The 12216-nt window shown below is 40.2% G+C and overlaps 1 pseudogene; it reads right to left on the bottom strand.

Annotated features, from left to right (window-relative positions):
* Window positions 1–6505: 6505 nt before the first annotated feature.
* LOC127116443 (uncharacterized) lies at window positions 6506–6605 on the bottom strand (annotated as a pseudogene).
* Window positions 6606–12216: the final 5611 nt, after the last annotated feature.

The raw sequence follows: 12216 nt of genomic DNA, 5'->3' as shown, positions 1-12216 counted from the left end.
GACTTTGAAAATCCGATCTACCAAGCCGAGGATGGAAGCGAGGAAGATTGTGAAGTCCCTGGAGAACTTGCCCGACTACTGCAAGAAGAAAAGACTATACAGCCGCATGAGGAATCAATTGAAATTGTAAATCTGGGTACTGAAATAAACAAGAAAGAAGTCAGAGGTTTCTTGGGGCACTCGAATTACATTGCCCGATTCATTCCACACTTGACTGCTACCTGCAAACCCATCTTCAAATTACTGAGACAAAATCAAGAGATGGTATGGAATGATGAATGCCAAGAAGCTTATGACAAAATCAGGAAATATCGCCAAGAACCTCCAGTTCCGATGCCACCAGTTGAAGGAAGACCTTTAATTACGTATTTGACCGTGTTAGAAAATTCAATGAGGTGTGTTGGGGCAACATGACGAGTCTGGTCGAAAAGAGCATGCCATATACTGCCTTAGCAAAAGGTACCGACTGTGAAACAAGATACTCACAGCCCGAGAAAGCTTGCTGTGCTTTGGCCTGGGCTGCTCGCCGACTAAGACAGTATATGTTGAATCATACCACCTTATTGACTTCTAAGATGGATTCTATCAAATACCTATTTGAGAAACCTGCTGTCTCCTGAAAGAGTTATCACTGACAATGGTACTAATTTGAACAACAAGATGATTACTGAACTCTGCACGCAGTTCAAAATAAAACACCATAACTCTTCTCCGTACCGGCCAAAGATGAACGGCGCCGTGGGGACTGCTAACAATATCAAGAAGGTCATGCAAGAAATGACAGTAACATACAAAGACTGGCATGAGATGTTACCCTTTACTCTTTACGGTTATCGCACTTCAGTGCGCACTACGACAGGGGCAACTCCGTTCTCTTTAGTCTATGGAATGGAAGCCATCTTACTAGTGGAAGTTCAGATTCCCTCTCTAAGAATCATGAAAGAGGCGGGCTTAGATGAAGATGAATGGATTCAGACTCGACTCGATCAGATAAATCTGATTGATGAGAAGAGACTTGCGGCTGTTTGTCATGGGCAGATATATCAGAAATGCATGACCCAGGCATTTAACAAAAGAGTTAAGAGACAGGTGTACCAACTTGGCGACTTGGTGATCAAGCGTATCATTCTACCACAAGGTGATCCCAGAGGCAAATGGACTCCCACATACGAAGGGCCATTTGTGGTTAAGAAGGTATTCTCTGGTGGAGCCATGATACTCGCTACTATGGATGGTGAAGACTTCCCACATCCCGTGAACGCGGACATAGTTAAAAAATACTACGCATAAAAGAGACCCGCTAGATCGACGTATCTAGGCAAAAGTAAGGGCATCCCGGCGAACCAAAAGGGTTCGGGCAAAAATTAGGGATATATAAAAAAAAATGTACACCCGGCAAGTCGAAAACCTGAAAAGGCGGCTTGGGCAAAAAAGGGTATCCTGGTGGACTGAAAACCTGAAAAGGCGGTCCAGGCAAAAATTAGGGATTAAAGCGTATGACTATGTCCCGTTCTCAGTCAACTTTCATCCAAGTTCGAGGGACTGACCAAGCCAATCACTTCTATCCGACAGCAAGGGATGAGATGCTCGAAGACATAATGACAGTAGTAGGCTTAAAATCAATAGGACTTCTTCCACATAGCTTTCTCTTTGTTTTCGACAATTTCCTCTTACTAGGATTTCTGTCTCCTTGTACACAAATTGCCTGTTTATAGGCCTCCTTTCAAAATCAATACAACCCTCTTTCAAAAAAAAGATGCTTTTGTTTTTACTTTTCTGTTTTGGTTGCGTAAATGTCCATTGATTTAATTTGAATTAATATGTGCATTTGAATATGACTGATGTTTACCAAAAATACATGCATAGAATAGCAATAGCAATTACTACCCGACTTCAGGATCGAGGAGAAGGTCTAACCATGCTTCCAATGAATCCGCTACCAATTCTATTCCCCCAGCAAGTCTGTTATTCCTCAGAAGAAATTAGCAGTATTCCCCGGCACAGCCAGTTACTCCCCAACAGAGGTCGGCATCATCAGACAGATTGATCATCTCATCCATCCTCAGCCAAGATCTGTGGAATATTTCTACCATCAGACAGAATCAAGAACCCCCTGCCGAGAAAGGGTCATCGTTACAAATATCTCCAATCAGTAGATGGGGATTTATTTTCCCCAGTAGAGTCCCCAAGCAGAACTTCTCATACACATAACTCATTCATTACATCCTTTCACAGCATACGCATGCATACAACATTCACATTTATTTTAGCATAACACGAAACATCTCATGCATCATGACATAGCATGAAGCTAACTTTTTCTTTGCAGGTTAATTATCCTCCTGATATAGTCAAAGTAGAAGGTTCATTCAGACAGACACCTTTATCAATCACATTCAAGATTCAGATACATATTTCAAATACAGTTCATGGGAACATTCATTCTGACAACACTTCGATATCCTCCTAACGATGGCATCTCTAAGCCCATCCCAGACATTTATTGCAAGTACAACATATACAGGTTATCAGATATAGCCTAACGTACGATTCATTCTGATTCAGCCCAACATATGACTTCTTCAGCAACTCCAATGCGGTCTAACGTACGGCCCATTTGGACCTTCAAATCCTCAGATGCTGCCTAGCGTACGGTACATTCAGGGGTGTAGTCTAGCGTACGACTACTTTCTTTTTCAGATGCAGCCTAACGGACGGCTCATTCTACAACTCGGATACGATCTAACGTACGATCCATTCTGAACTTCAACAACCCCAACGCGGTCTAACGTACGACCCGTTTGGATCTTACAACCCTCAGATGCTACCTAACGTACGGTACATTTCTGAAGTGTAGTCTGGCGTACGACTACCGCTTTCATCATCAGATGCGGCCTAACAGACGACTCATTCTGCGACGGTCTAACGTACGACCCGTTCGGATGTCCATCCCCTCAGATGCTACCTAACATACGATACATTTCTGAAGTGTAGTCTAACGTACGACTACCCCTTTCGTCATCAGATTCAGCCTAACGTACGGCTCATTCTGCAACTCAGATACGATCTAGCGTATGGTCCATTCTGATCCTTTATCCCCAACAGCATATGACACACTCCGACTCCCCAGCGAAGTCGGCAGCCTAATGGATGACTCATTATACGGTCTAACGTACGACCCAGTGTGGCACCCATGTCTTCAAATTGGCCTAATATACGGCGCGATCTGAAGCTTTCGTCATCAAACCTCCCGGATGGCATCTTTAAGCCCATCTCCATCAAGACCAACTGTCGATTCTCAAGTGCAAATTTTTAGGGCATTCTAGTGTTCAATAATCTTCCACCTCCAGACCACGAATGGCATACACGCCATCCTAACTCTCTCGGTTCAAGAATATTGAACAGGGGCAGCTGTCATACCCCAAAAATTACCCATCATTTTTCCTAAAAAAAAAAAAAAAAAAAAACGAAAAAAAAAAAGAAAAAAAAGAAAAAAAAAAATTTAATTAATTAATTAAATAATTAAAATAAATAAATAAATAAAATATAACAAATTATTTTGGACTTGGGTCTCCCTCATTCCAAGCCCATTACCCACGAAATTAGTCTATAAATACTGAAGTTTCAGTAGGGGAGTTAGACTTGGAGTTTACACTGGGAGATTTACTGGAGAAAGAAGGAAGAGAAGCAAAATACTCTGAGGTTTCCTTGGAACAAAACCTTGAGGAAAAAGAAAGAGAGAGAACAGAGAAGGACAGATAGAAACTTTGGCATAGGAACCCTGCCTACCCGGAGAATTCAGAATAAAGAAACCCTGAAGGCAACCCATCTGCACCGAAGCCATCGCCGTCCAATTCCCGCTGCCTAACTTATTCTGATACTACAAGTGGTCAATCCCTTCAACCTTGAATTGGCAAACAGGTTTGCGTATCTCTATTGTTTATACTTTCAATTGGCCATATCTACATATATAATGCATCATGATTAAATGTTGATATATAATTTACTTTCGTATGGGAATTTAAATATGCCTGAATACCCTGAATGTTTGACCATGTTATTCCTGTGATAAAATGCCATAAAATTCAAAGTTCCTAACATGGGGCTGTTTTCAAATTCAAAATCCGTGGCCTTCGCTAGGCGAGGCAGAGGCGAACGAGACAGTACCTGATTCTTCTAGTCTGTTTTTTTTATGTTTTTATCATAGCCATGCATTATTGATCCTATCCTATTTATTGTTGTGATATTTCTCCGGTGTAATCTTCGATTGCACCCTGATTTGGTGTTCTGACATGTTTCTTTTTTTTTGAGTTTCGTAAAGGTTCACATATCCCAGGAAAAGGTTATTGGCTAGGTATTCCACTTTATTTGTGGGATACCCTTGTGGAGTTTCACCCTAAATTAATTTTTTAATGTATTAATTTCTAATGTATTAATTTTTTTAATATATTATTTTTAATAATTTTAATGTGGAGTTTCATCCTAATTATATAATTAATTGTAAAACTTTGCCTTTGAATAAGTGATCTTGGACCTCTCTTTGTTGCCTTACGATTACGATATTACGGTCATGTCCCGCGAACGTGGGGATACCCTTAGCAAAGACCCTTCGGTTAAATCATCATAAAATAAATTATAGTCCCTCGGATGTTGCCTTCGAATATACAACTTTGTCCCTCGATGACCCTCCGATGTTGCCTACGGTTAAATGATGATAGTCCCTTCGAATGCTAAGGTATCCTCATAACTGTTGCCTTCAATGACCAATCGATGACCCTACGATGACCCTTTTACATCCAAAGGATAAAACTACTTATTTCTCAATAATAAGGACAGTTTTACCCTCATAAGGATAGGAAATGCCCGTAAAGACCTTGGGTCGGTATAACTCTTAATTGCTGGCTCACAACTTAAAACATTTTTTTTGCACCTCACACCTTTCAAAATGCCTTTAGAAAATCACCACTTGGTATACATTCATACTAGAATCATTACCGAGTTATATTTTTCTAAACAATTTTCAAAACTAAAACGGGATAACCACTTTGTATACATTCATACAAGAATCATTACAAAGTTAAATTCTCTTTTCAAAACAATTTTCCAAACAATTCACAAACACTTTTTTAGACAAAAATAATATAAGTGATCGAGCAATTAAGAGCCCATGGATAACCATGGATACAAAGGGTGCTAACACCTTCCCTTTGTATAATGTACCTCCCGAACCCAAAATCTAAATTAAGGTCTTTCCTGTTCTTTTCCACCTTTCCTTATTGGATAAAAGAAAAGTCGGTGGCGACTCTTGCTAACCGCGACATTGCGATTAAAACCACAAAAAAGTCCAGTTCACCGTATGACACTAAGTCAACAGAGCGAGAGTTTGAGATAAGGGTGTTTAAACGGTCAGTGTTTTCTTGAAAAGAGTTTCTATGGACTGTATTGCTTTCAAAAAATGGTTTTTTGACTTAATTATAAGTGACAGCTACATTAACATAAAATCATGGTTTATTCAACAGAGCGAGAGTTTGAGATAAAACTTTTAATCAATAAAGTCAACTGAAAAGATTTATTTTAAAACCAAGAGACCGACAAAGGATTGATTCCCTAATTACGACGAACTACATACCGATATCCGCTTTATTAATATTTAATCTAGATCTTATTTTAGTTTTAGCTTTTTCCCCCAAACAATCAAAGTATTACCTGCCTTAGCTTTACGAAGTAACCTTAGATAACGGTATATCGATTCATAAGTCCCTGTGGGATCGATATCTTTTAAAACTACGCGATAGAACTGTGCACTTGCAGTTTGTACCCTAAATTCGACTCATAAAGTCGCGATCAAGTTTTTGGCGCCGTTGTCGGGGACTTTTATTTAATCGATATCGTAACTCTTCCGTTACGCTGTAGAGACTAAGGTTTCTTTTTCTTCTATTCTTTCTTTCGTTGATTTGTATGCCACGCACTCGCTCACAAGGCGAACCGCTCTATTTACGAATCAACGATATCGAACTATATCTCCGAGTCCTACGACGAATTCGGGAATATCGTGCTGCAAACAATCTCCCTCCTGTAGAACTTCCTGATTTCAAAAACCTTTTTCCTTCGATAACCGAGATGGCAGAACCAGCTCGTGCTCTTAGAGATTACGCCACTCCGTCGCAAGATGAGCCGCATTCAAGTATTGCTCCGCCCGCAATCGAAGCAAACAACTTCGAACTTAAACCCTCGCTGTTGCAGGCTGTGCAACAGAACCAATTCTCTGGAAATCCTACCGAGGATCCAAACCTTCATTTATCCGTATTTGTCCAATACGCTGATACTGTTAAAGCTAATGGTGTCACTTCGGAGGCAATTCGACTTCGTCTTTTTCCTTTCTCATTAAGAGATAGCGCTAGAAGATGGCTTCAGTCTCTCCCTTCAAACTCTGTCACCACATGGAACGAGTTGAAGAAAGTTTTTCTTGCCCGATACTTTCCGCCAAGCAAAACAGCTATGTTAAGAGCCCAGATAAACGGATTTAAACAGAAAGACAACGAGTCTCTTTTCGAAGCATGGGAAAGATACAAAGACATGATGAGACTTTGCCCACACCATGGTTTGGAAGACTGGTTAGTAATTCACACATTTTATAATGGTCTCTTGTACAACACAAGGTTAACAATAGACGCCGCTGCAGGTGGTGCACTAATGAACAAACCTTATGCTGATGCTTACCAGCTTATCGAAAGCATGGCCCAAAACCACTATCAGTGGGGAACCGAACGAACAATGGTGGAAAAACCTCAAACGAAAACTGGCATGTACGAGATAAGTAACCTTGATCACGTTAATGCAAAAGTGGATGCTTTGGTCCAGAAAATTGAAAGTTTAAATGTATCACCTCCTACCGCCGTGGTTGCTATAACTCAGAATTGCGAGGTCTGTGGAATCCAAGGTCACACTCCTACGGATTATCAACTCTTGACAGGAATCCAAGCAGAGCAAGTAAACTATGCTCAAGGAAGCCCCTACTCGAATACCTATAACTCAAATTGGAAGAACCATCCAAACTTTTCATATAAGAGTAATAATGCTTTGTACGCACCTGGACAGTCTCCAAATCAAGCCCCAGCTATACCTCCGGGATATCAGAAACCGAACCCATCCATGCCTAACAATAACGCCCCTAGGAAATCCAACTTGGAAATCATGATGGAAAACTTTATAGCTTCCCAACAACAAACCAATAAAGATTTCTTAAACCAGAATGTACACACTGGCGAACAACTTAAACAACTAGCAAGCAAAGTAGATGCCCTGGCTACCCATAACAAAATGCTGGAAACACAAATATCACAAGTAGCTCAACAACAAGCACCTACTGCTGCCCCAACTGGTACATTCCCTGGACAGCCCCAACCTAATCCGAGAAGCCACGCTCATGCAATTATATTAAGAAGTGGAACGGAAGTGGAAGGACCGTCTGATCCAAGAATAGAAAACCAAAACCCTAAGAAATCAACCGAGGAAAGTGAACCTAAGGAAAAGGGAGAGAGTAATAAGGAAACCCTAGAAAAGAAGGAACCTTATGTACCTCCACCACCTTACAAACCACCTATCCCTTACCCTCAAAGGCTTGTTAAAACCAAAGATGCGGGCCAATTTAGAAAATTTGTTGATCTCCTTAAACAATTAAACGTTACAATTCCGTTCACCGAAGCTATTACGCAGATGCCCTCCTATGCTAAATTCTTAAAAGAAATTCTTTCTAATAAGAGGAAACTTGAAGATAGCGAAACCGTTACACTCCCTGCCGAATGTAGCGCTATAATCCAAAACATGCCTCCTAAACTCAAGGATCCGGGTAGTTTCTCTATACCCTGTCACATAGGAAAATTTGTCATAGACAAAGCCTTATGCGATTTAGGAGCCGGAATTAGCGTTATGCCTTTATCCATATGTAAGAAACTGGAAATGGGAGAATTAAGACCAACCAAAATGTCTGTGCAACTAGCAGATCGTTCCATCAAATATCCTGTAGGAATTCTTGAAAACGTTCCCGTACGCATAGGTCAATTCTACATTCCAACTGATTTTACAATTATGGACATTAGAGAAGATGATATTACTCCCATTATACTGGGAAGACCGTTTTTAGCAACTGCCGGTGCAATCATAGACGTAAAACGAGGACGACTCACCTTCGAAGTAGGTGAAGAGAAAATTGAGTTCATTCTTTCTCAATTCTTGAAAGCACCTGCAATAGAAGATACATGTTACTTCATGGATATCATCGATGAATGCATAAAAGAAGCAGAGCTAGGAGAAGACAAATCATCAGACTATCTTTTAAAAGACAAATCTAACCAATGTTTAGCGATAACACCGGACCCGACGCAATGTCTTAACAAACAAACCCTTGACCTGAAAACACTTCCCAAAAATCTGAGATATGAATTCCTAGACTTAGAACTTGAACGACCTGTGATAGTTAATGTATACCTAGGAAGACTCGAAACAGAAAAACTCCTACATATCTTAAGAAAGTATCCAACCGCACTAGGTTACCACATCACCGATCTTAAAGGAATAAGTCCTTCTATTTGTATGCACCACATCATGCTAGAAGAAGACTGTAAAACCTCTAGGGAACACCAGAGGAGACTAAATCCGATCCTGAGGGAGGTAGTAAAGAAGGAAATAACCAAGTTATTAGAAGCAGGTATTATATATCCTATATCTGATAGCAAATGGGTTAGTCCTGTACACGTAGTACCAAAGAAAGGAGGCATAACCGTTATTGAAAACGAAAAAGGGGAAACTATAACTAAACGAATCGAATCGGGATGGAGAATGTGCATTGACTATAGGAAACTAAACAAAGCAACCCGAAAAGATCATTTCCCTTTACCATTCATTGACCAGATGTTAGAACGATTAGCAAAACATTCACATTTCTGTTATCTAGACGGTTATTCAGGCTTCTTTCAAATACCAATTCACCCTGATGACCAAGAAAAGACAACGTTTACGTGCCCTTTTGGTACTTTCGCTTATAGACGAATGCCGTTTGGCCTGTGTAATGCTCCCGCAACCTTTCAAAGATGCATGATGGCAATTTTCGCCGACTTTCTCGAAAACATCATGGAAGTATTTATGGATGACTTTTCCGTATACGGACAAAGTTTTGAAGAATGCCTTGAAAACCTAGAAAGAGTTCTTGAGCGATGTGTAAAAGTAAACTTAGTACTTAACTGGGAGAAGTGCCATTTTATGGTACAAGAAGGAATTGTTTTAGGACACATCATCTCGAACAGAGGAATTGAAGTAGACAAAGCCAAAATAGAGGTAATCGAAAACCTTCAACCCTCAAGAACCGTGAGAGAAGTACGAAGCTTCTTAGGACACGCCGGTTTTTACCGACGATTCATCAAAGACTTCTCTAAGATAACTAAACCTTTAACCGGACTATTGATGAAAGATGCTGATTTCATATTCGACGATAACTGTTTAAAAGCATTTCAAGCGCTTAAGCAAGCATTGATCTCCGCACCCATAATGCAGACACCCGACTGGAATGAACCATTCGAAATAATGTGTGATGCCAGCGATTATGCTGTAGGTGCTGTTTTAGGACAACGAAAGGATAAAAAGCTTCACGTTATATATTACGCAAGTAGAACCCTAGATGAAGCGCAAATGAATTACGCCACTACCGAGAAAGAACTCCTAGCAGTTGTATTTGCGCTAGATAAATTTCGTTCCTACTTGGTCGGAGCCAAAATAATAGTTTACACTGATCACGCTGCTATCAAGTACCTGTTAACAAAAAAGGATGCTAAACCTAGACTCCTAAGATGGATCTTGTTGCTACAAGAGTTCGATTTAGAAATCAAAGACAAGAAAGGAACTGAAAACGTAGTAGCAGACCACCTCTCTAGACTTGAGAACCTTGAACCGGAAAGAACCTCAATTAACGATGATTTCTCGTACGATAAACTTATAGCTACTTTGGAAGAGAACAACTCCGACAAACAAGTAGAAACCACCTTAGCTATATCTGTCACACCATGGTACGCTGATCTCGTCAATTATTTAGCTGCCGGAATAGTTCCACCTACCTTATCCTACCAGCAGAAGAAACGATTCTTCTACGATATAAAACACTATTACTGGGATGATCCCTTACTTTTCAAAAGGGGCCCCGATGGTATTTTCCGTCGATGTATACCCGAAGAAGAGGTGGAAAATATAATCCAACACTGCCACTCCGCTCCTTAGGGTGGACACACAAGTACATCCAAGACCTGCTCTAAAATCCTACAAGCCGGCTTTTATTGGCCAACTATATGGAAGGACGTACATGCGGCTATTAAGGAATGTGACAGATGTCAACGCACATGAAACATATCTAGACGTGACGAGATGCCACAAAAAGGTATTTTGGAAGTAGAGATCTTCGACGTGTGGGGAATAGACTTCATGGGACCTTTTCCACCCTCTTTCGGTAACAAATACATACTCGTGGCAGTTGACTACGTATCAAAATGGATCGAAGCTATAGCTTCTCCAACAAATGACACCCGAGTAGTAACTAGACTCTTTAAGAATATAATATTTCCGAGATTTGGCATCCCAAGAATAGTAGTCAGTGATGGTGGATCGCACTTTATATCCAAGGTACTCGAAAAATTATTGTTTAAATATGGCGTGAGACATAGGATAGCGACACCTTACCACCCTCAGACCAGTGGACAAGTGGAAGTATCTAACAGAGAAATCAAGCAAATACTAGAAAAAACAGTCGCCACTTCAAGGAAAGATTGGTCATTGAAATTACCAGAAGCTTTGTGGGCATACCGAACTGCTTATAAAACCCCCATAGGGACGACCCCATTTAAGCTCATATATGGAAAATCCTGCCACCTCCCGGTAGAATTAGAACATAAAGCCTATTGGGCTATTAGAAATCTGAATCTAAACTATAAAGCCGCCGGTGAAAAGAGAATCCTTGACATAAACGAATTAGAGGAACTCAGAAGAGACGCCTATGAAAATGCCAGAATCTATAAAGAGAGAACAAAACAATGGCATGACAAGCGTATATCAAGGAAAATCTTCAAGCAAGGCGACGCAGTCCTTTTATTTAACTCTAGACTAAAGTTATTCCCGGGAAAACTACGATCCAGATGGTCAGGTCCTTTTCATATCACTAACATCTTTCCCAGTGGAGCGATAGAAATTAAAGGCAAATCCACAGAACCGTTCACCGTAAACGGGCAACGTCTAAAACACTATCACTATGCGGAAACCAATGGAGATTCGCAAATCCTACACTTAGACGAAATGCCTCCAGGATTAATAGATTATATTTAACAGTTTCTTTGTCGAGCTTGCAACATCTAAACAAAGCGCTTAGTGGGAGACAACCCACAATTATTATATTATTTCCTTATATTATTATTATTATCTTCCTATTTCTTCCTTAATTATTCTTTTAATTTCTGTTTAGTATTCATTCCTAATTCATTTTAATTTAATAAAAACTTTTTTCTTCTTTCGGCATTTGGCCAAATCCTGACTAAAACTCATGTTTTCTTTTCTCTAGCTAACACTAACCAGATGGGACATATTGATCGTATGGGTATCAAATTCAGAGGGATGGCTCAGAAACAAAAGTTTGAAGAACTAGCCACTAGAGAGATGCTACCTAGTTTATATGCTGATGATTGGGCTATGACTGCCCTTGGACTGAGACAAAGTGTCCTGTATTTGCTGAATCAGATAGGATGGGAGACATCCCCTATCCTAAGACATTTCACCACCTACCGGAGACTCACACTAGAATTCCTTAGCTCATTAATCTATCTACCCAGCCATGGAAAAGGAATTAGCAGAGGTTTTATCCAGTTCAGAATGTTCAACATGGAGTACCAATTTAATATTAGAGACTTCACCAACCTTTTGGGTTTTCCTACCTCCTTTGACACATTCACAGTAAGCCAGGAAGAACTTTTTGAATATAGAGAACTTGAACACTTTTGGGGTAAGTTGACTGGAAATGACGAGCCCGAGGAACATGAGTTTCTCTCTGGAAACATACACAACCCGGCGTTTCGCTATTTCCATAAGATCCTGACCCACACTTTATTTGGGAAGAAGCCAAACAGTACTTCAGTTTCACGTGATGAACTCTTCATCATATTTTGTGCTTCCCAGAACCGTCCAGTA

The sequence above is a fragment of the Lathyrus oleraceus genome, chromosome 1 (genome assembly GCF_024323335.1).
Source record: "Lathyrus oleraceus cultivar Zhongwan6 chromosome 1, CAAS_Psat_ZW6_1.0, whole genome shotgun sequence".
NCBI classification, from domain to species: domain Eukaryota; kingdom Viridiplantae; phylum Streptophyta; class Magnoliopsida; order Fabales; family Fabaceae; genus Lathyrus; species Lathyrus oleraceus.
Note: the sequence above shows the minus strand (reverse complement) of the source record. Positions and strands in the feature narration are given on the sequence as shown.